The sequence below is a fragment of the Lissotriton vulgaris genome, chromosome 5 (assembly GCF_964263255.1).
Source record: "Lissotriton vulgaris chromosome 5, aLisVul1.2, whole genome shotgun sequence".
NCBI classification, from domain to species: Eukaryota; Metazoa; Chordata; class Amphibia; order Caudata; family Salamandridae; genus Lissotriton; species Lissotriton vulgaris.
Window position 1 is genome coordinate 407,441,462 of NC_141693.1, and position 21,176 is coordinate 407,462,637.

General features: G+C 45.5%; 1 protein-coding gene across 1 annotated transcript in view; it reads right to left on the bottom strand.

Annotated features, from left to right (window-relative positions):
* The window catches only part of TMEM26 (transmembrane protein 26), a 463,214-nt gene that overhangs the window by 191,593 nt on the left and 250,445 nt on the right, over positions 1–21,176 (bottom strand). The gene's annotated exons all lie outside the window — the stretch shown is intronic.

Sequence of the window (21,176 nt, forward strand, 5' to 3'; positions counted from 1 at the left end):
AGGGGATGGCGCCCTACTGGGCCCAGTGCCCGCACCCGTAGTAAATGTTCTGCCCCCACCCCCGTTGCCCTACCACCGGCGATATCTGCTGCACAAAAAAACAGACACTCCCCTCTCTCTGTCTGGGAACAGCGATTTTTTTTCTGTTCACACTTCACTTTTTACTTACTCTTGAATTCCCTAAAAATGTTTGCTTTTTCCAGCATGGTGGGCTGTAGTTTTTCATGCCACACATTACTCATCTATAGCACATGCTGTGAGGAGTCGCCCCTAGGTAGCAGTGTGTGTTCAAGTTGTGGATGGGCCATGACCGAGAGCTGTGGAGTTCAGGCTGAACATACACTGCAAATTTATCACAGGCCTGTGAATGGGTCATAAAGGATTTCAGATTACATGCACATCCAATCCTTGGCCTCTCTGCAGAGAGTACAGAGCAATGGACAGGTGTGCTAACTGTAATAATAAATGTGAAACTGTGTGAAGGAGTTACAAAGCTGTCAAAAGTTAAAAGCGAAAGCTAAAGAAAATGAAGTTCTTTTAGGTGAGTGGGTACATCAAGAGAGAGTGAAAAGAGGGTGCTAAAGAGGAAAAAGAATACGTGTGAGCTATAAAGATTGGGCCTTTCAGAAATATATGAGGAGTAAATATCTAACAGAGATGGCAGCAGAGAGTGGTGTGAAGAGTGATTGAGACCCTCCGAAGTCCTTGCCCCTTCCAAAGATGGTAGAAATGTTTAATTCAGTCTGAATACAATGTTTAAATTAGTGTGAGTGTATGTGTGTATGTATATATAAATGGTAGTGGCCACTTTGTAGTTATAGTTAGGTTTTCCATAGGGAGTTCGTTTTTTGTCTCTTTAATAACTGCTACACCATCTGATGAATAAAACTTTCTAAGGTCTCCCGCCTCAGCAGCTGGGAAAGAGGGGGTCACAAGAAGGTATTTTTCCATGCAATTTCCCATAGGAATTTAGGGAAGCTATACAGAAAACATGGTTACTCCAGTGGCACAGCACCTTCACAAAATAGAGCATCTGATTGGCTAAAAGGACTTTATTTCCCATCAGTCACCACAGTGCCATGGGACATTAAAAGAAATGTTGTGGCCACCGTTACAGGGCCCCATTTCAGGGTCAGGGTAATGGTAGTTACAGTTAGGTCTGTGTTTCCACTGGAAGAGTGTTTTTTGGTTTGCTTATAAACTTGCTGCCACTAGACGACTCTTCACAAAACGTTCACAAAAAAATGTTTGTCTACATCTGCTTCTTTCTGGAAAGTTTTGGGTGACCTGGGGGCAGAGAAAGGAGGTGGTGAGGGGCAAAAACAAATGTCCCTATGCATTTTCTATAGATTTTTGAATTGCACCTAAACTAGATCTTGGTCTAGAAAGTGCACTGCGGGGAGCGTCGACCCACTTCTCTTTAGCAGTTAAGATAGGAAAAAATAAAATGATAATAACATAATGATATTATCATTTTATTTTGTCCTCCTGCTGCAGCAGCTGTGTGTGAGGGGGTGGAGTGGGGCAGCAGAGCAGGGGAGGAGTGATTTGCACATTCCTAAGTGCGTAATGACTGTTTGATCGGCCCTCTGTATCGCCGCCCAAAATAGTCATGCCCACTTCCCTGTTCTCCATGCAGTCTGCATTGGTTTTTTTTATGTGGACATGTGATGTTTTTTACATCACATTCCCATATATATATTTACTTTCACTGCACATGGTTATTTGCACTTTATTTGGGGGTTTGATCCATCCGCACTTTACATTTCCAATGATATGGTGAGCCAACTATGTCTGTCAATATGACATATTTGCACTTTAATATGCTGCACATCTTTAAATTTAATGACATGGTGAGCAAAATATGGTTTTTAACATGATTGATCTTGGAGATAAATGCAGTGGTACTTTAATATGTAGTGGCAATTTAATGGTACAATAGGATATTGTCAATTGGTGCTTTTAAGAGATGAATGCATTTGCACTTTAATGTACAGTGGCACTTTATTGGCACAATACGATACTATTGATTGGTGCATCCATGGATGTGAATTAAGTATTAATGGACTGTGGTACATCAATCAAATGGCCACAGTGATTATACTCAAGTTTTTGATATGCTGAGGTTTTTTTCATGGTAAGAATGGGGTTGAAATGGCCCATGTTTATCACACCATGATGTGATCAGTTATCTCTGTATAAGTAATGCATCCAGCAGATTTGAATACTATTACTTACATGCATGTGCTTCTCATTATGAGATACCAGGCAGCCATGTAATCAACTGCACTTTAGAGTATTTTTACCACCCTGATTTCGGGGGATAAAATATACACATATATTGGTTTAGTTGACTGCATAATTTTAAATGATTTTTTTACATGCCATATTTTATCTTCTGCACTGAAGTACTTTAATCTGTACTGATGTTACCAAATTTGTTAGATATGCATTTGCTAATTCACAATAACTGAAGAGAATATGCAGTTCAAGTTGAAAAATATGTTTACACCATGATAAGATGTATGTGTATTGGTATAATGATTGAAATTTTGTGTCTTTTAGACTATTTACATTATAAAATTGAAATGAAATAGTAATGTGATAATACAAAAAATTGACAGTTCGAATGTCAACTACATCTCACATACACAAATTGTGCACCATCATGGCTGCTGCTTTGAGTGTAAAATGTATGCCTACTACAGACTAGTTGTTATTTGAATAGGCAGTGCAAAACAGAAAGGGCTGCCCTATAATCACGTTGGTTGTGGGAATTAGAGTTGCCCAGTTGAAGTCGTAAACCAAAATGTGTTAGCGTCCTATGTTAGGTGTTTCTTTGAATCAAAAATAAAGAAACACTGAGCAGCTTGACTGTGTCATGCTGACCTTTGTGGGGTTTGGTGAGGAGGTGCGGCTGACTTTCATAAGAAGAAAAGTGCGGTTGGATATATCTACAACCACACACACACACACACACACACAAATATATATATATATTCACTGAAAAAACCATAGGTTATAGTCGATATATAGTTAGGAATTTGCATTTACAAAACCTTGAAAATTCAATGAAAAAACCATAGGTGTTAGGCCATATATAGTTAGGGATTTGCATTTACAAAACCTTATTTTACTCGCATAAAACCATTGAAATTCCATATATAGTTAGATGCGCTAACTATATATCGCGCACCCGCAATCCACTGCTGATGATGTCACATATTACATCATTCATGACATGGTCAGTGACATCACTGATGACATCACTGATGACATCATCCAGTGACTGTATGTTTCTGAAAAGTTAAAATATGTCTTACATATTGAAGAATGAGTGGATGTATAAGTGTCTGGATGAAGGATTTAGTAGGTGCATGACTGATTGTATGAGGGAGTGATTAAATGTGTCTCACTGAGTGCATGGGTTAGCGATTAAACTGTATTAATTTGTGCATCATTATATCTGTTGTTCTGTAAACTGCTGCATGTGTTGATCAGTAGCTATATGAATAACTATATGGGTTATTGATTGGTTGCTCAAGTATTTGTATGGGAAACGGAGTGTGTGTGTATGGGTGGCTGGGAGGTGTGTGACTCTGTGCATAGATGTGTAAGCAGTTGATTCACTAGGTGTATGAGTTCAAGAGTGCATGTGGAAACAGCTATATGGGCGGTTGACTGTGTGCATGAGTGTATTGGTGAGTGAATGGATATCTCAGTGCTACATGTCAAAGTAAGTACATATGTAAAACACAGTACATGTGAGAGTTAACATATATAAATAACTGTGCATAAGAGCCAGTGAATGTGTGAGTGGCTGTATGGATCATTGTGAACATGTATCAAGGATTGTATAAGAGAGTAAATATGTGTTAGAATATGTTTCAATAAGTAAGGTGTGTATAACTGTATAGTAGAGGAATTGGAGGTGTGTTTGATTCTTTGCATGACTGTCTAGGTGTATGAGTAACTCCATGGATGAGTGACAGTCTGTGAGTGTCTGTTTTCACTGAGTGTATCTAAGGATATATCAGAGTCTGTAGAGGTTCATCGTATTAACACATGAATGATGTCATCTGTGATGTTGTCAGTGATGTCATTTGAGTTGTCATCAGTGATGTCATCAGTGATGTCATTTGAGATGTCATCAGTGATGTCATTTGAGTTGTCATCAGTGATGTCATCAGTGATGTCACTGACCATGTCATGAATGATGTAATATGTGACATCATCAGCAGTGGATTGCGGGTGCGCGATATATAGTTAGCGCATCTAACTATATATGGAATTTCAATGGTTTTATGCGAGTAAAATAAGGTTTTGTAAATGCAAATCCCTAACTATATATGGCCTAAAACCTATGGTTTTTTCATTGAATTTTCAAGGTTTTGTAAATGCAAATTCCTAACTATATATCGACTATAACCTATGGTTTTTTCAGTGAATTTCAATGGTTTTTTAATAGCAAATATGAAAAGCTTTAAAATGTCAAGTACGTGATAGATAAAAACATTTTCGTATTTATGCACGCTGATGTGCTTTGAACGCTGCCCCCCTCCCCTCTTTTCTCTTAGTAGTACTCTCTCTTTGCAGATAGTGAAGAGTAGTTAACGCAGGCCTTTACCCCCGTTGTAATCCGTCCTGCCTGCTTGTCTCTCCATTTGATTGATTATTATCCAAGCATTTACTGTTTTACAATTGATTCTCTTTGGTTCATTCTCTATTTACAAACAAGCACAAAGTCGCAATACTCTGTTTAGTCTTTGCAGATCGTGAAAAATCGTGTAAAAAAATAAAAGTAATCGAGCAAAATCAGTAGGCCACTAATTGGATCTCTTTTTGACCTCGCTAAAATAGAAATATTATAAACAACCCTTCATGAGAAATACGAAAATAGTGAGATGAACTGAGCTCCACACCATGAGGGCTGCAAGACAGCTCGGCTCCGTCACCCATCCCGCCCAAAATAACGACAAACCCTATGCAAATATTAAAAATATAGACAACACACCAGCAAAGAAACAGGGTAAAACATTTTATTAAATAACTATTTACATAACGTTGGTTTATAAGATGATGTCAGTAGTGGACCGATGTGTGAATAGGTCGGAAGCAGCACAAGGCGCCAAGATCCGGATGGAAAGTCCTGGATGTTGGGTGCCATAGTACAGAGTTCTGAGTTTGAGCCTTTTTCAATGCCTGTACTTTGTTGTTTCCCCTCCATCAAAAACAAAAAAAAATATAAAACTGTGCAAAAATACAAAAAAATCAAAAAATGTTTACAAAAGCAGTGCTTGTAAGACTGTCTGAAGCTTATTTCCACCTACTGCAGCTTCACTATTCTCAAAGTAAGTGAGGGTCGTTTGTGGACCTGACTGCATTTGAAAACAATGTTATATGGTACCTCCCTAAACCGCTTGACGGAGGCCCCCGAGGGGCGGTGTGATGGCCATGGACTCGGAGAAGACGCTTGGCTCCGACCCCCTCCCCAAGTCTTATAGCACTGGTGTAGCCTGAGATCGCCCCCGACATAGGCGGCCGGCTCCCGGGGTCCGGCGGAACTTTTTGCCTTTTGATGACTCTTCTATTCTGGACCTTGTCCCACAATCCGTTTGACCTGAAGACACGCTGTAGTGGGGCGCCCCTTTACCGTTTCAGTTGCCATTCCGCCCGCTTTTGCTACACTGTGCCTCTTCCGCCATTCAGCTGTTTACCGCCCGCTCTTGCGACTACAGTGTCTCGCTCACCATGTAGTTGAGTTGCTCCCGCTCTTGCGGTGCAGCGATAAGCGGCTGCCACAGGACTCTCAAAATGGCGGCCGGCTCTTCGGTTTTGGGCCTGGTCCACTAAAATGGCCCTGGGACACCTTTGAACTCGGACGCTTGCCTGCTAGGGCTTGGGCTCCATTCTCGAAAAGCGTCCCCTCAGCCGTGAAGATTCTACAAAAGTCTTGGGGGCCCCCGACTCCCGCAGGCTTCTGGTGGGGAGCGGCTGCCATGTCTGCTCGTGGAATGGCCACGACGGAGCTACGAGATGGTAGTGCTCTCATGCTGACGCCAGCTTTAGTCTGAAACATCCAGAAACACTGTAGACTACCAATTCGATCAGTTCCGGTAGCGCCCCAACATGACCCGGAAGAGAAGAACTTGCCCTCCCCTCTTTGACTGATGGTTCTTGTTGCCTGTCCCCTCTGTTGTCATTTAACAGAACTTTTTGGACTGCTGAAAGGGGTTGTGTTCCGAACGCTGGTTGGTGGAGACATTTTGACTATATTCTTGACCTACGTTGTCGCGTAATGCGTTATATGACACGCCGCGTTAGCGCACCCGGAAGTGATCCGAGGCGCGGCGCGCAGCGCGTAACGTAAGCATAACAGGTCATGTGACTTGTTAATAAAACTTTTCATTGGTTCATTTTACTTTTGTTATTTTAATGATGAAAAGCTTGGTCATATGACCTAAAAATTACGCTTTTTATTGTTTTCGAACATTATTTTTTTTAAAACATATATGTTATAATATTCCAGGCTAATGTACTTTCCCGGAAAATTTACAACTGTCCTGCAAGTAAAATATATTCCTTTTTCGAGAAAAAGGGCGTTTCTTCGTTCCATGACGGAGCCGTTGAGTAAAAGAGACTCGGCCTGCTGTCTTAGTCGCCGATACGCCTGATTGACAGATTCTTATTGATCACTTTATGTTGCAGGAGTGGAAAACACAACTGCCCTTGACCATTTATCTTTACTACGTTCCTACATATTATACCTTTTATCCGTCATGTAATTGGACTGCTTTATTTCACTTGCCTTTTACTGATTCGAAAACAGTGACTAAAAGTAAAAACTTTACCAATGTAAATACTACTACCGTGTTTTGTTTTAAAAACCTTTATTGTGAAAATGTCAGTATACAAATACGGGCCTATAACCACGTGGGCCGGCCACGGAGAAAACTGAAATCGTATATGATGAGGAGACAATTACACTGTAGAGGAACGTAACGAGCGGGCCATTAGGTTGCAAGAACTAAGGTGTCTAACAGTTGCGGAATCGGTGGACGTACATTTTGTAATTAAAATAAGACAGGGCCACTTACAATAAAATTTTCTAGATATACATTTGCGGGCAAGGAGTTACGAGTCCCATTTATACCGGCGCCATTTTGGGCGAGGCTGGGCAGGTCCAAGATATAGTCAAAATGTCTCCACCAACAATCGGCCAGACCAGAACCCCTTTCGGCCCTTTATGCTACAAGATGGTGTCTTCCATTCAGAAAATATTGTTGGCAGCATTTTGAAAGGAAAGATAAACAGCCGTTCTCCTAGTGAGTCTCATATTGTTACATTTAGGAAGAATGTTGAAGAGTAATATGTGGAAAATCTGAAGCCATTTTTCTACAAACTCTCAATCAGCCTAAGTCATGGGCGATCTTTGTCCACACCAGGGCAATAGTGAAGCTGCAGCAGGTGCAAAAGAGCTTCAGACAGTCTTACAAGCACTGCTTTTCTAAAAATGTTTTTGTATTTTTGCACAGTTTTATATATTTTTTTTGTTTTTGATGGAGGGGAAACAACTAAAAACAGGCATTGAAAAAAGCTCAACAGTGCAGGGCGCCTTGTGCTGGTTCCGACCTATTCACACATCGGTCCACTACTGACATCACCTCATAAGCCAACGGGGCACCCCACACTGACTTTCGGCGCAGCATTGTAGGATGGCCACACCAGTGCGGCAACTTGCTGGACACCACCTCGGTGCCATCCGGATCTCGGAGCGTTCGAGTCACTGTACCGCAAGAGTGACCGGAACTCAGCTGGTCACGCCGTCTTTCGGCGCAGCATTGTAGGATGGCCATACCAGTGCGCCAACTTGCTGGACACCACCTCGGTGCCATCCGGATCTCGGCGCGTTCGAGTCACTGTACCGCAAGAGTGACCGGAACTCAGCTGAACACGCCGTCTTTCGGCGCAGCATTGTAGGATGGCCACACCAGTGCAGCAATTTACTGGACACCACCTTGGGCAACAGTGAAGCTGCAGCAGGTGCAAATAAGCTTCAGATAGTCTTACAAGCACTGCTCTGAACTCTCAACTATGGCACTCAACATCCAGGACTTGCCATTCGGATCTTGGCGCCTTGTGCTGGTTCCGACCTATTCACACATCGGTCCACTACTGACATCACCTCATAAGCCAACGGGGCACCCCACGCCGACTTTCGGCACAGCATTGTAGGATGGCCACACCAGTGCGGCAACTTGCTGGACACAACCTCGGTGCCATCCGGATCTCGGCGCGTTCGACTCACTGTACCGCAAGAGTGAACGGAACTCAGCTGGACACGCCGTCTTTCGGCGCAGCATTGTAGGATGGCCACACCAGTGCGGCAATTTGCTGGACACCACCTCGGTGCCATCCGGATCTCAGCGCGTTGTGCTGCCTTCGGCCTATTCGCACATCGATCCGCTACTGACGCCGCCTCACGTGCCAACGGATTTTCTACGCTTTTTGTAGCCCTATGCCGCATAACAGGTCATGTGACTTGTTTATAAAACGTTTCATTGGTTCATTTTACTTTTGGTTTCCTAAAGATGGAAGGCTTGGTCATATGACCTAAAAATAACACTTTTCATTGGTTTAGAACATTTTTTTTTCCCAAACGATGAAAGCCCCACCTTGTTTCTGGATGTTTCAGACTAAAGCTGGCGTCAGCATGAGAGCACCACCATCTCGTAGCTCCGTCGTGGTCATTCCGCGAGCAATCATGGCAGCCGCTCCCCACCGGAAGCCTGCGTGAGTCGGGGGCCCCCAAGACTTTTGTAGAATCTTCACGGCTGAGGGGACGCTTTTCGAGAATGGAGCCCAAGCCCTAGCAGGCAAGCGTCCGAGTTCCAAGGTGTCCCAGGGCCATTTCAGTGGACCAGGCCCAAAACCGAAGAGCCGTCCGCCATTTCAAGAGTCATGTGGCAGCCGCCTATCGCTGCACTGCAAGAGTGGGAGCAACTCAACAACATGGTGAGCGAGACGCTGTAGCCGCAAGAGCGGGCGCAACTCAGCTGGATGGCCGCCACCTGGGGAGGCCCGTTCACGCCGCCTCCCCCACGCACCCCCCCCCCCCGGGCCGCCCCACGCCAATTTTCGGAGCAGCATTGTAGGATACCAAAACCAGTGCGGCAGTTTACTGGACATCACCTGGGTGCCATCAACATCTCAGCGCGTTCTGCTGCCTTGGGACTATTCGCACAACAGACCGCTACTGACGAGGCCTCCCCCCGCACCACCCGGGACGCCCCACGCCAATTTTCGGAGCAGCATTGTAGGATACCAAAACCAGTGCGGCACCCAGGCGACATCACCTGGGTGCCGTCCAGAACTCAGCACGTTGTGCTGCCTTGGGACTATTCGCACAAAAGACAGCTTCTGACAATTGTTGCTTTTTTTGGTGAAAAATGTTTAAATGTTTTTACAGTTTTTGTTCTGTTCATTATATTTAAAAGTTAATAAAGTTTTATAATCTTACTTTGTTGGAGTGTTATAAATTTTTTTAAAAACGGGTGAATGGGGCCTTGAATCGGGTTATTGTCATGTGTGGGCTTTGCAAGTGTACTGCTACAGGATCGGACATTTCAAACTCAAATGCACGTTCTTTTTCTTACCTTTCCGAAGCATGGAGCGCAATAGCAGGCAGAGAAAGGGTGATGCAAGTGTTGAACACTGCCTAGCCTGGAAGTTGCTGGCAGTGCCCCCCCCCCCGCCCGCTCCTGAAAGAGGACACACACACACCGCCGCCCCGAGTACTTCACAGAACTTTAAAAGACCATGCGCTTGTTTATGAGGCTTAAATGGTTTATCACCCCTTCTAGAACCCCTGCATCGACCCTCTGACGTTTCCTGGAAGAATTACCACGTAACACAATACCAAGCCCTGTCAGCTGAAACCCCCGAGGAATCATGGGGCATATTATCAAGGGGGTTTATCTCCGCTTTTTTGGCTTTAAAAGCCAAGAAAGCGGAGATAAAATTATCTCCCTATTACCAAGCTGTCGCTAAGACCAGTTAGTGACAGCTAAAAGGAGATAGCGACCATCGTGGGCCCCGCTTTGCATGTCAGTGATAGTGCCCTGAGCAGTTCTTAGCCATGTTATCCAATGGGAGGTGGATAACATGGCTAAGAGCATTTGCTCGATAATACATGAATATCGCTGACTTTTCTGCGATATTCATGCATTGCGGCCGTTTTTTATCGCATTTGCGATAAACCTTGCTAATGGCAAGGTTTATCTGCGATAAAAATCGCCGATGTGCGGCGATAATTTTTGTCTCTAAACAAGTTAGAGACAAAAATTATCGCTAGTTGTTGGTAATATGCCCCCGGGTTTTTGCTTGCAGAAATCGGGAGGCGGGAGACTAGCACTGAAATCAGTAGTCTCACGCCTGAATCGGGAGGGTTGGCATGTCTGGATTCTCTACAGCTGGGGCCATAAACTACATCCGCAGGGGTAGGTGATAGCCTGGGACCAGCCTGGCATCTAAAATGGCTGCCGTGCACGACAAAATTGTGGCATTGGAAAAAAGGCAAGATGGCGCAGACAATGTTTATCAATAAGGATTCATTTATAACAAAATATTTTATCGCAGTGACAAATTGGCAGTCAACACTTCCTGATTTCCATCGAATCGAACGTTAACAGACGTCACGCAGCAAAAAAAATAAAAAACTCACGCACAGCCGCTGGAAGAGATGTATCAACATATATGAGCCTCCTCAGCCACCCTCATGAAACATAGGGGATTAGGATACGTCTCCCGCACCCCCTTATACCTAGTAATTTAATTTAAACGAAGCACAAAATGGCGAATTCTCGTTTCGCTACCAGTTTGCGGCCCAGTTCGCGGCCCGTGAAGCGCTTCTACCGTGAAAAATCATTTTTTTTTTATTTTCCCCACGGGACCCTTTAATAACCCCAACATCATTCCTAGGGGGTCAAGAGGGGTCTACCTTGCCCCCTTTCATTAAATTCCCCCTTCGTTTTTCACCTCTTCTTCTCTCTCGATCCTACCGAGAGATAAGATGGCGGCCGCTCCGGACTGTTTAGAATGTTGACAGACACCGGAGAGCCAATCAGCTTTCTGCGCTCAAAGTTCCGTTTCGCGAAAAGTAAGCGAACCGGAGCGCAGCCTGGAGCGCTGTTACAGATATATATCTTGTTTTAAACGTTAATTTCTCAAAAACTACTGGAGCACATATATTGAGACCTAGCAAAGGCACATCGGGCTAACAGTCCCTACAATTTTGCCAAGTTTCGTGCAAATCCATTCAGCCGTTCGAGCTAAAAGTGAGTCCAACCGCCCTATGGAAATTAACATGAGAAAAACGCGTTTTGGGACCCCCCTTTTTTCTCGGCCCCCCCTCGACAAAACCCCCCCAAATTTTCAAGGGCTGCTCAGAAACAAAATGTGCCATTTTCCTGAAAATTCCAGCCGATTCCGTCCACAAACGCCAAAGTTATTAGACATAGAATTTTCAAAAATCCCATAGGGAATAAATCCTAACTATATATACCTACTGGCGATAGCCAGTAGGTAATATTAATATATATATATACGTTATAGTTAGTTGGGCATTTGGCTCCAACCAGAGAAATTCGCCTGTTATAGTTAGTTGAGCTAACTATAACTTGCGCACCCGCAATGCACTGCTATAGTAGAGTGTCATAGGTGAGACTTTCAGATTCACGTCTGACATGCATTGCTTGACTGTAATGAACGTTATCACTATGTATGACGTAGCCTCACTGCTGATCCTCCCTCCTTCCGAACATATTCACATATGTGCGCTTCACGATAGCAACACTTTGAAAAATACCGCACACCATTGACATGCGCATCTGCGCATATCCACAAGCTTGACAACGACATGTGATGTTGGGTATTCAATGTTTTCGAACAGTATCTCATTAGCGATAGTTGCCGCCCTCCCGGTACATGCTACATTAATGTAAATTGCGCATTCTGCAACGTCAAAACTGCAACAGAAACACACATAAGTACACTTCCTGGCCAGTCAGGAACTGAACAATGCCCAGGTCCCCGGAACAATCATTCACACCCCTCTGCTGGCCTGACGTACACAAGCCCAGCCCACATTGCGTACGTATAAATAGGATAACGACTACGCCACATGTCCCAGTTCTTCCACACTGCCTCAGGTGATATGGCCACATCCACCTCGCATATCACAATGCGCAATAAAAAAAGAGATCCATGAGGTGTACACCATCCTGACATTCAACACTGAATATGAATTGTGAACCCTACCGGACGTCGGGTTTCGAAAGAAATCCATGAGGTGTACACTATCCTGCAATCAATACTTCATCTGAATTGTGAACACGGCTGCCCTTCGTGTTTGGACACACAACAATGACAGCAGGTGAGCAGTGGGGCCTGGGTGCACAAGAGCTGCAATTGAGCGTTGTGCTATATGCAGGGTGGGGTGCAACAGCCTGGCTGCACATGTGTGAACAATCAATGTTGCTGTGCGTAATCATGTGCTCTCTTCCTCATTCAGTCACATCTCTGTCTCATTTTAAGGACCTGCTGGACCGTAATGTCGGCCTGAGACAGCGGGCAGTGCGACCCTACAGACATGTGACGTTGGCTTTTAGGGCACTATAGTGAGCTGATTAATAAGTGTACTTGCACACAGGTTTGCGCCACTGCATTACACACGCACATTATACTTCTATCATGTTCCTTTGTATGTGAATGTTGGCATACCGTATTATTATTATTTAACCTTGTGTATTCTCGTGCACTCTAACTCCTCTTTTACCACTAACATTTGGTAGATCGTACTTCAAGAAGGATGCACTCAACTGGTGTTCTCTATTAAGCTTCAAGTAAACCGTCATTTACCTCCAGACGTTTACACCATTATATTTTTTCTCCCTTTTCAGAAACTGAATTGGTTGTGCCAAAATGGGCGGAGCGGGTGCGCACCCTGTGATGATGCCCTGGGCATTCTGACGCCTTCCATCGTGGTATCAAGACACCATCCCCAATGTGAGACCTGCTTAGCCACCCTGAGAGGCACCCTGGACTTGGAGCTTGCACCAGGACGTCGTTGGACACACCGGTGGTGCCAGTTCAGCATTGAAGCCTCTGTGCGCAGGAGCTGCAATTGAGCAGAGTGAGGGGGAAGGGGCTGGGGTGCAGCAGCAGCCTGGGTGCACAGGTGCAGGCAAGCAATGTTGCCGTAGATAATAATGTAATCTCTGGCCTCATTCATATCAGTTTAATTTAAAAGACTTGCTTTACTGCACTCTGCCTTGCAGACCCTAGCGTCCCAGACACACAGGTGATGGGAGGTGAACAGTGAGGGCTGGGTGCAGTAGGCCGACGCTCTGTCACCTCCTCCCTCTGTTCTTTTGACTCTCCCTCGCCTTCTCCCTTCCACCCACTCCCTCTCTCTCCCATTCTCACTATCTTCTTTTCATTCTGATACCTTTCTTTTTCTCTTGGACATGGCACACATACCTATGTTTCATTTTTGTCTTGCAGGTTTTGTACACTGCTTCCAGATGAGTCCCACCCACTTATTTCATGTTATACTATTGTTTGTTGCAATAAAGTTGTGTTTCCATTTATTTGTGTTGTTTTAATAAAGGTTATTTTTTTACCAATAAATGAGTGTAAACGTTTTCTTTGTCTGACAACACTTGTCTGTAGTTTATTGTGAAAATCGTCTATTTAGAGGAGGTTATAAGGGAAAACATTTGTAATTCTGCGATGCGCCTACCAAAAATAAACCGACGGACTATTACATAAATGAAGCCTGGGTAATTCTATAACTACAAGGGTTCTATGAGTGTATCACTTTATTACACCATGAGTACTGCCCGTGTGATTACACAACCAATTGTCATATGGTTACTGCGTTTCTATATATTGTGTTAAGTTAGCATGAGTTTATTAAATGTTTAAACGACATATTTTCCTTCGGCTTCAGTTTGCACACGACACCTAATTGTTATTGTAGCTTTCAACCTAGACGAAAGATGTGATTTATTTGAGAATAATATGTTATTGCTCTGATATCAGTCGTGCTTTGTACAACTGTCTGCACACTTAGACCTGCACCCTCTAAGAATAACCTAACACAAGGTTGCTGAAAGCCTGATCCTCGTACTACATTAGACATAACACAAATAATGTTGCTGCCAACATTGGGCTCTACGCGGGTTTAAGATAGAGTTACAGGGAATGAATCAACACACTTGATGCTTCGCATGCAGAGAGCTGGTAGCTGTTGATGTGATCTACTCCTACTGAAATTTAGAGGTATGGGCCCGCCCTGCTAGAACCCAAATGAGACCTTCTTAGATATAATATAATATGCTAAATAGGGTGCGCGAAATATAGGTGATACAGATTTCTATAGATTTTGCATTATAATATGCTATCACCGTTCGCTTATTATGGACTAGTGACTATGCTGCTAACTCTGGTTTTTATAATATGTATGTTGATATTATATAAGATACTGCGTTTGAGAACTTTGCATTGAAAAATAAACATTTCAAACTTGCACGTGTGTTCTTTGCCTCCCAGTTTCGGTTTGTAATGATTATATAACGAAAGAGTGTTCATGTGTTCCACGATACCTGAGGTACCCTAAGTTCATGTTCTGGATTGTCTAAGTCATTGGGAAGTTATTACTACCGATGAGACACTGTAGCTAGCTTGGTAAGGGGATTTCTGAAACTAAGGTGAGTTTTGGGTCACCCTAACTCACCCAGGTTCTAGATCTCTGTGCACAGTTCTGTGGGAGAACGGAAACCCTGCTACACAATAAGGCACTGCCTAGGACCACCAAGGCTTCAGGGACTGGCGAGGCCCACCCTGCATATTTAATAAAAACTCCAGAGGGTGGCGATCCCCGGGCTTGAGTTGGCCTCGAAGCCCCCAGAATAATTAGTAAACCATACCCGAGGACGTAGCGATCCCCTAGGTTGTGAAATGTCTTTGTGCCCTCCAGCGCCTAATTAACATGTGAGATTAAGGTCCCCAGTTCTGCAAAGACCCCGCAACATAATAATAGGATTGGCCCCGGAACATTGCCCACCAAGGGGCTCATTTAAATGAATGGGTGAGACCCCGCGCAATTTTTTTTTCTTCATTTTTACCATCTGGATCCGCTCTATTAAAGCGATGCAAAGTTTTCCTCCTCTCGCTTCAACGAGACAAACAAGGATTTGCTATCACAGGGTGGAAGCCATGCACCCACCCTCTAATAGCAAGCATAAATGTCTCGTAGATGCACACCCCAGGACATTGTATGAGCTGTGAATGGGAGGTGGCACTGCCTAAGACCATGATGCATTGGTTACTGCATAACTACAGAATTAGTATAAACGCATACTAACACTACTTGCACATGTGTAGTACAGCGACCGGAGTGTACTGAAAAAAGGCAGATAAAGCCCAAAATCTAAAAATATAAATCCTACCAGAGGTCGGATGACATAGTTCAATGAGCCGACGACCCTGGGATGAGTAAAAACAGCTTCACGAAGAAAACTGGTCTTCAGTACATATTGGTGAGTGCTGCCTTCTTTTTACCTTCTCCTGCTCGTCGCCAAATTTATGTACTGAAGAGGCAGACAGCAGTGGATCCGAAAAGTACATTTATTGCAAGAAAACAAGACAGTTTAAACAGCCACCAACAGGAGCAGACAGCAAGGCAAACGTCTTCTCCAGCACCGTGTACAAACTCCCCAAGGTTCCCCTCATCACAGCCCTACATTGTAACATTACATACAAACATTCAACAATGACTTACATTGGAATACTACACAAAGCACATGACTTTACAGCAATGAGCTCATGGTTTCATCCACAAGTCTAGAGACCGGTAGGGGTGAGTAGTTCGCTTCCCACTCCCTGTATTGTATAAACCCAAACTACCACTACTACCACAGGTATGCTACACCGCCCAGAGCACATCACTTTACAGCAATGGGCTTCGGGTTTAATCCCCGAGTCTTCAGCCCAGTAGGGGAGAGTAGTTTGCTTCCCACTCCCTGTATACTATAAACGCATACTAACACTACTCACACAGTGGTACTATAGCGGCCAGTATGCTATAGCGCCCAGATTCCATCACTTTACAGCAATCAGCTCAGTTTGATCCTGAGTCTTCACACCGGTAGGCATGAGTACTTCGCTTCCCAGTTCTGGTATAGTATAATCCGGTATAGTATAAACGCACGGTAGGGGTCAGTAGTTTGCTTTTCACTCCCTGTATGATATAAATGCCTACTAACACTACTTGCACACGTATGCTACAAAGACCAGAGCACAATCGGTTTGATCCCCGAATCTTCACACCGATAGGCGTGAGTTCTTCCCTTCCCACTTTCGGTATAGTATAAACCCATGGTAGCAGTCAGTAGTTCGCTTCCCACTCCCTGTATGGTATAAACGCCTATTAACACTACTTGCACAGGTATGCTACAAAGACCAGAGCACATCACTTTACAGCAATGAACGCACGGTTTAGGCTCTCTGTTTCATACCTGAGTGTAGCAGCATCTCAACTCAGCACCATGTCACTCTGAGCAACAACGCACTTTCAGACCGGTAGCTATGACTACTTCGCTTCGCACTACCCCACAGAGGTTACAGTGCTCCTATCCTCCTGTTCCCTACTCTTTTCGCCCTTTTTTCCCCTTACTCGCTTCAATGGAATCACAAAATGGTGGCCAACACTTCCTAGTTGCAACCGCTTGCAGCCAATAAGCAGCACACTTGTGCTCGTAACGCCCCAACCAATCAGATGGCAGAATTCCCAAATATCAATATCTGTAAATTTCAATATTTCCCCAAAACTACTGAATGAATTTACATCAATAAATGACCAAGACCTTTCTCCCTGCCAAATTTGGGGTTATTCCGATCACCCGTTTGACCTGTAGCCTTATCTAAAGTTTCCTATGGAAATTAACATTGAGAAAACACATTTTGGGACCCCCCTTTTATCTCAGCCCCCCTTCACGAATCACCCACAAATTTTCAACATAGGAGCTGATATGAACAAAGAATTAGGACCTGATTACGATTGCGGTTTTCCCGCATCCTCCGGGCCGGCGGAAGCCACCGCCGGCCCGGAGGATGCGGGAAAACCGCTGCGGACTGAAAAAGACCCCCCGCCAGATTAGGATGGCTGGGGGATCGTTTTTCAGTCCGCAGCTTTTCCGCCGCGGTCGCCTTCCGACATAGGCGGAAAAGCTTTAACATGGCTGGCAGTGTCTATCAGACACCGCCAGCCATATTAGGATGTCTGCGGAAAGATGCCTTTACACGGCGGCATTTCCGCCGTGTAAAGGCATACGGATTCGTGTTTGGGGGCCCGTTGCGGGCCCCCAGGGGTGAAGGGGGGGTGGGGGGTGCACATGGGGGGTACCTATGGTACCCCCCTGCATTTGCCTGCACAAAGCGGCAGGCACCGCGAGGTGCCTGCCGCTTTGTGCATGCAAATGCACAACTCACATTTTTATCATTGCGGCGGGTGCTCCTTGAAGCAGCACCCGCCGCAATGATAAAAATACAGGATGAACATCCTAATTTGCACGGAGGGACCGCCGCTGCCCCTGCGGACGGTCCCTCCTACTCTATGGTGGCGGACGGACTCAGGTCCGTCCGCCATCATAATCGACCCCTTAGTTTGGAAAATTTCATGAAGATTCATCAAACGACGCCAAAGTTAGAAGCAAAACAAAAAATTATCTTCCTATGGTAACTATAACTACCTATATACATGGGTCTGGTGTTGGGCGCTGAAGAAGGTTGTTACCAAAATGCATTCGCCACCACTGGAGCAGAATCTTGAACATTAAAGCCTCTCCAACCTGTCCCCCTAGGTTCCCGCCTTTTCTTTTTCCAGGGAGGAGTTACTTTGATATTTTATGCGCTGGCTAGCAGCATATTACAGGACACCCCTGCCACGCTTTTGGGACCAGATTACAACTGGCAAGCCTCACGGCCAATCCTCCTGTTCGGTTACGGAATTAATCTGGTACCCGCCCTATTGGAAGGAGAAGACGAGCAGTTGAGGTATTGCACCTCTTTTGAGCTAATTGCTGTTCGCACTCAAGCCCCTGTACAATTGACTCCTGACATCTGGGGCTGTGGCAGTATAAAGGGGGACCCGAGGGGAGACCGAGTGTTCTGGAAATCGGCGGTTTGTGTCATCGTGCCTGCCAGCACTGGGGTACCGCAGTATTCAACTGACCATCTCTCCCCGCAAATTTTCACCTACCTGCATTGCTGCTACAAGGCATTATGGGTGTTGCAGTTTTGAGATGTGAAGAAACTACAAACAGGTGAAGGCCATCGTCATCGGGGGAGGAGTGGACCTGTTTTGAATGACTCAAATAGCAGCAGGAAAGACTTACACGATGTCACATGGGTCTGGTGTTGGGCGCTGAAGAAGGTTGTTACCGAAATGCATTCGCCGCCACTGGAGCAGAATCTTGAACATTAAAGCCTCTCCAACCTGTCCCCCTGGGTTCCTGCCTTTTCTTTTTCGAGGGAGGAGTTACTTTGATATATATATATATATATATATATATATATATATATATATATATGTCACATCAGGATCCCAGAGATGCAGTACCGGGAAACAGACTCCGCAGGCAAGACTTGCTTGTTGCTTAATGATGTTTATTTAGTGCATCAAATGTCCAAATGACGCGTTTCGGCCACCAGACATGCAGCCTTGATCACAAAGCGCTTGCAATGATGGAAGGGTGCAATATATAGTGTTACAAGTAGCAGTATCTTTTCTATGTTAATATATATATATCCCACCACACTGCACCTTAAACCAGCGCACTCTCGGACAGGTGCTGTAACACTGAAGTGCAACCGCGTACAGAATGCGCGCTCACTCTTTCTCCCATAGGGGTGTAGAAAAGCACTCACATAGGTCTCTGGCTTCTTTTTGAATTTTAATTCATGCAGCCAGCAATTGAATTACTGGCTGCATGAATTAAAATTCGAAAATAAGCCAAAGACACGTGTGAGTGCTTTTCTACACCCGTATGGGAGAAAGAGTGAGCGTGCATATATATGTGATCAAGGCTGTGGTGACGCAGCCGAATCGCGCCATGCTGACCGAATTGGTGAAATAAAGCACATGAAAGAAAATTCTGCACGTTTGTGGTCTGTACCTGGGATTTACTACAGGAGGAATAGGTAGTACAGGATTGTTGGAGATATATATATATATATATATATATAAGTCACTCACCTTTACAATTCCTTTCCTCGGCAGGCAATAAACGCTCCCATATGGGGGAAGGGTGTCAAAAAGACGGGAGTACGAAAGCTTACCTCCTTCCTCACCCCGCCCACAGAAGAGCTAATCCGCATCTGCGGGTCAATTAAATCTGGCTCTCCAAGAGACCCGACGACCCCTAGTCGGCTTAAGGGCAGCTTGCAGGTGCTTGAACCTTATGTTCGCAATCTACTCGATTCCTCTTTTCTGTCCCAGAGTGTCCCCAAGGCTTGGAAGCGGGCAGTTGTACTCCCCCTGCAAAAAAAGGCCAATGTGAATTTCGAGAAATTCGACAATCTCCGCCCCATTTCCCTTCTGCCTTACATGGCCAAAATAGCGGAGAAAATTGCTAATACGCAACTGATGCAGTTCGTGGAGGAGGCATCGCTACTCCACGACTCACAATTTGGCTTCCGTCCCCGTCACTCAACGGAATCTGCACTTCTGGCGGCGGTGGAGGCACTCCGACAGGGTGTGGATGAGGGCCAGACTATGGCTCTGATCCTACTCGACTTAAGTGCAGCATTCGACACTGTAGCACATACCACCTTGCTACAGTGTCTGAGTGAAGGAGGGGTCACAGGTGCTGCGCTTGGTTGGATTAAGTCCTTCCTGTCTGATAGATGCTTCCAAGTCAGGATGGGAGAATGCTATTCGAGGGAGATCGAGTTGGGCCAGGGCGTACCTCAGGGTTCGTCCCTGAGCCCGACTTTATTCAATATCTACGTCTCCCCGTTAGCAGCCATCGCGGAGGGCCACGGTCACCACCTGGTGTCCTACGCCGACGACACGCAGTTGGTCGTCTCCCTATCTCGTTCCCCCGGCCTTGCGGCGGACATCTTCAGGAACTGCATGCAAGATCTTGCAGCCTGGATGTCCGCACACTGTTTAAAACTGAACGGCAGCAAGACCGAGGTGATCGTGGTGGGGGGCGGGCCTTCTGCGTGGTCGCCTGCGTGGTGGCCACCCTGCCTAGGTGAGGCCCCCACTCCCAGCCTGGAGGCCAAGAATCTTGGCATGTGGCTTGATAAGGACCTTGCCTTTGGCCCGCAGGTTGGCCGGGTGACAGGGGTGTGTTTCGGTGTCTTGAGAACTTTGAGGAAGGTTCTAGATCTGCTTCCCATCTCGGCTCGTAGGACGCTGGTGCACGCCCTGGTCACCTCGCGCCTAGACTATGGTAACCTGCTTTATTTGGGGGCCTCAGGCAAGGTCATGGGGCGCCTTCAGGTGCTCCAAAATGCCGCAGCACGGCTCGTGCTAAGACTCCCGAGAAGGTCTCCCTCTAAACCCGCTCTCCAAGCTCTCCATTGGCTTCCGATGGAGAAGAGAGTTGAGTTTAAGGCCCTCTCAACGTGCCATCGCATTCTGAGCGGCAAAGCCCCTGTGCCACTTCAGAGTTTGGTGTCCCACTATGAGCCTACCCGCAATTTACGGTCCTCTCAGACGGGACTACTTGTGGTGCCCAGAGTTAGGAAGGCGCGGATGGGGGGGAGATCTTTCAGATACCTTGCTCCCAAGTGCTGGAATGTCTTGCCCCCAGACTTGCGTCTTGAGCCATCAGAGGCCCTGTTTAGGAAAAAATTAAAAACTTACCTTTTTAGCAGGTAGCTCCTGGGGGAGGGGGGGATGGCAACTGCTCACTTATCATAGCGCGGGGACACGCCTTCTGGCGTCACCAGGCGCTTTAAAAATGTCCAAATAAATAAATAAAATATATTCAATGACTTTTAATGAGAGTGCAAAGGCTGGCGACTCACTTGAGTAAGAGAGAGGCACTACAAGTACCATTGGGCTGTGTTGATGGCCACGCCCACATGGGCGGGGACATTTT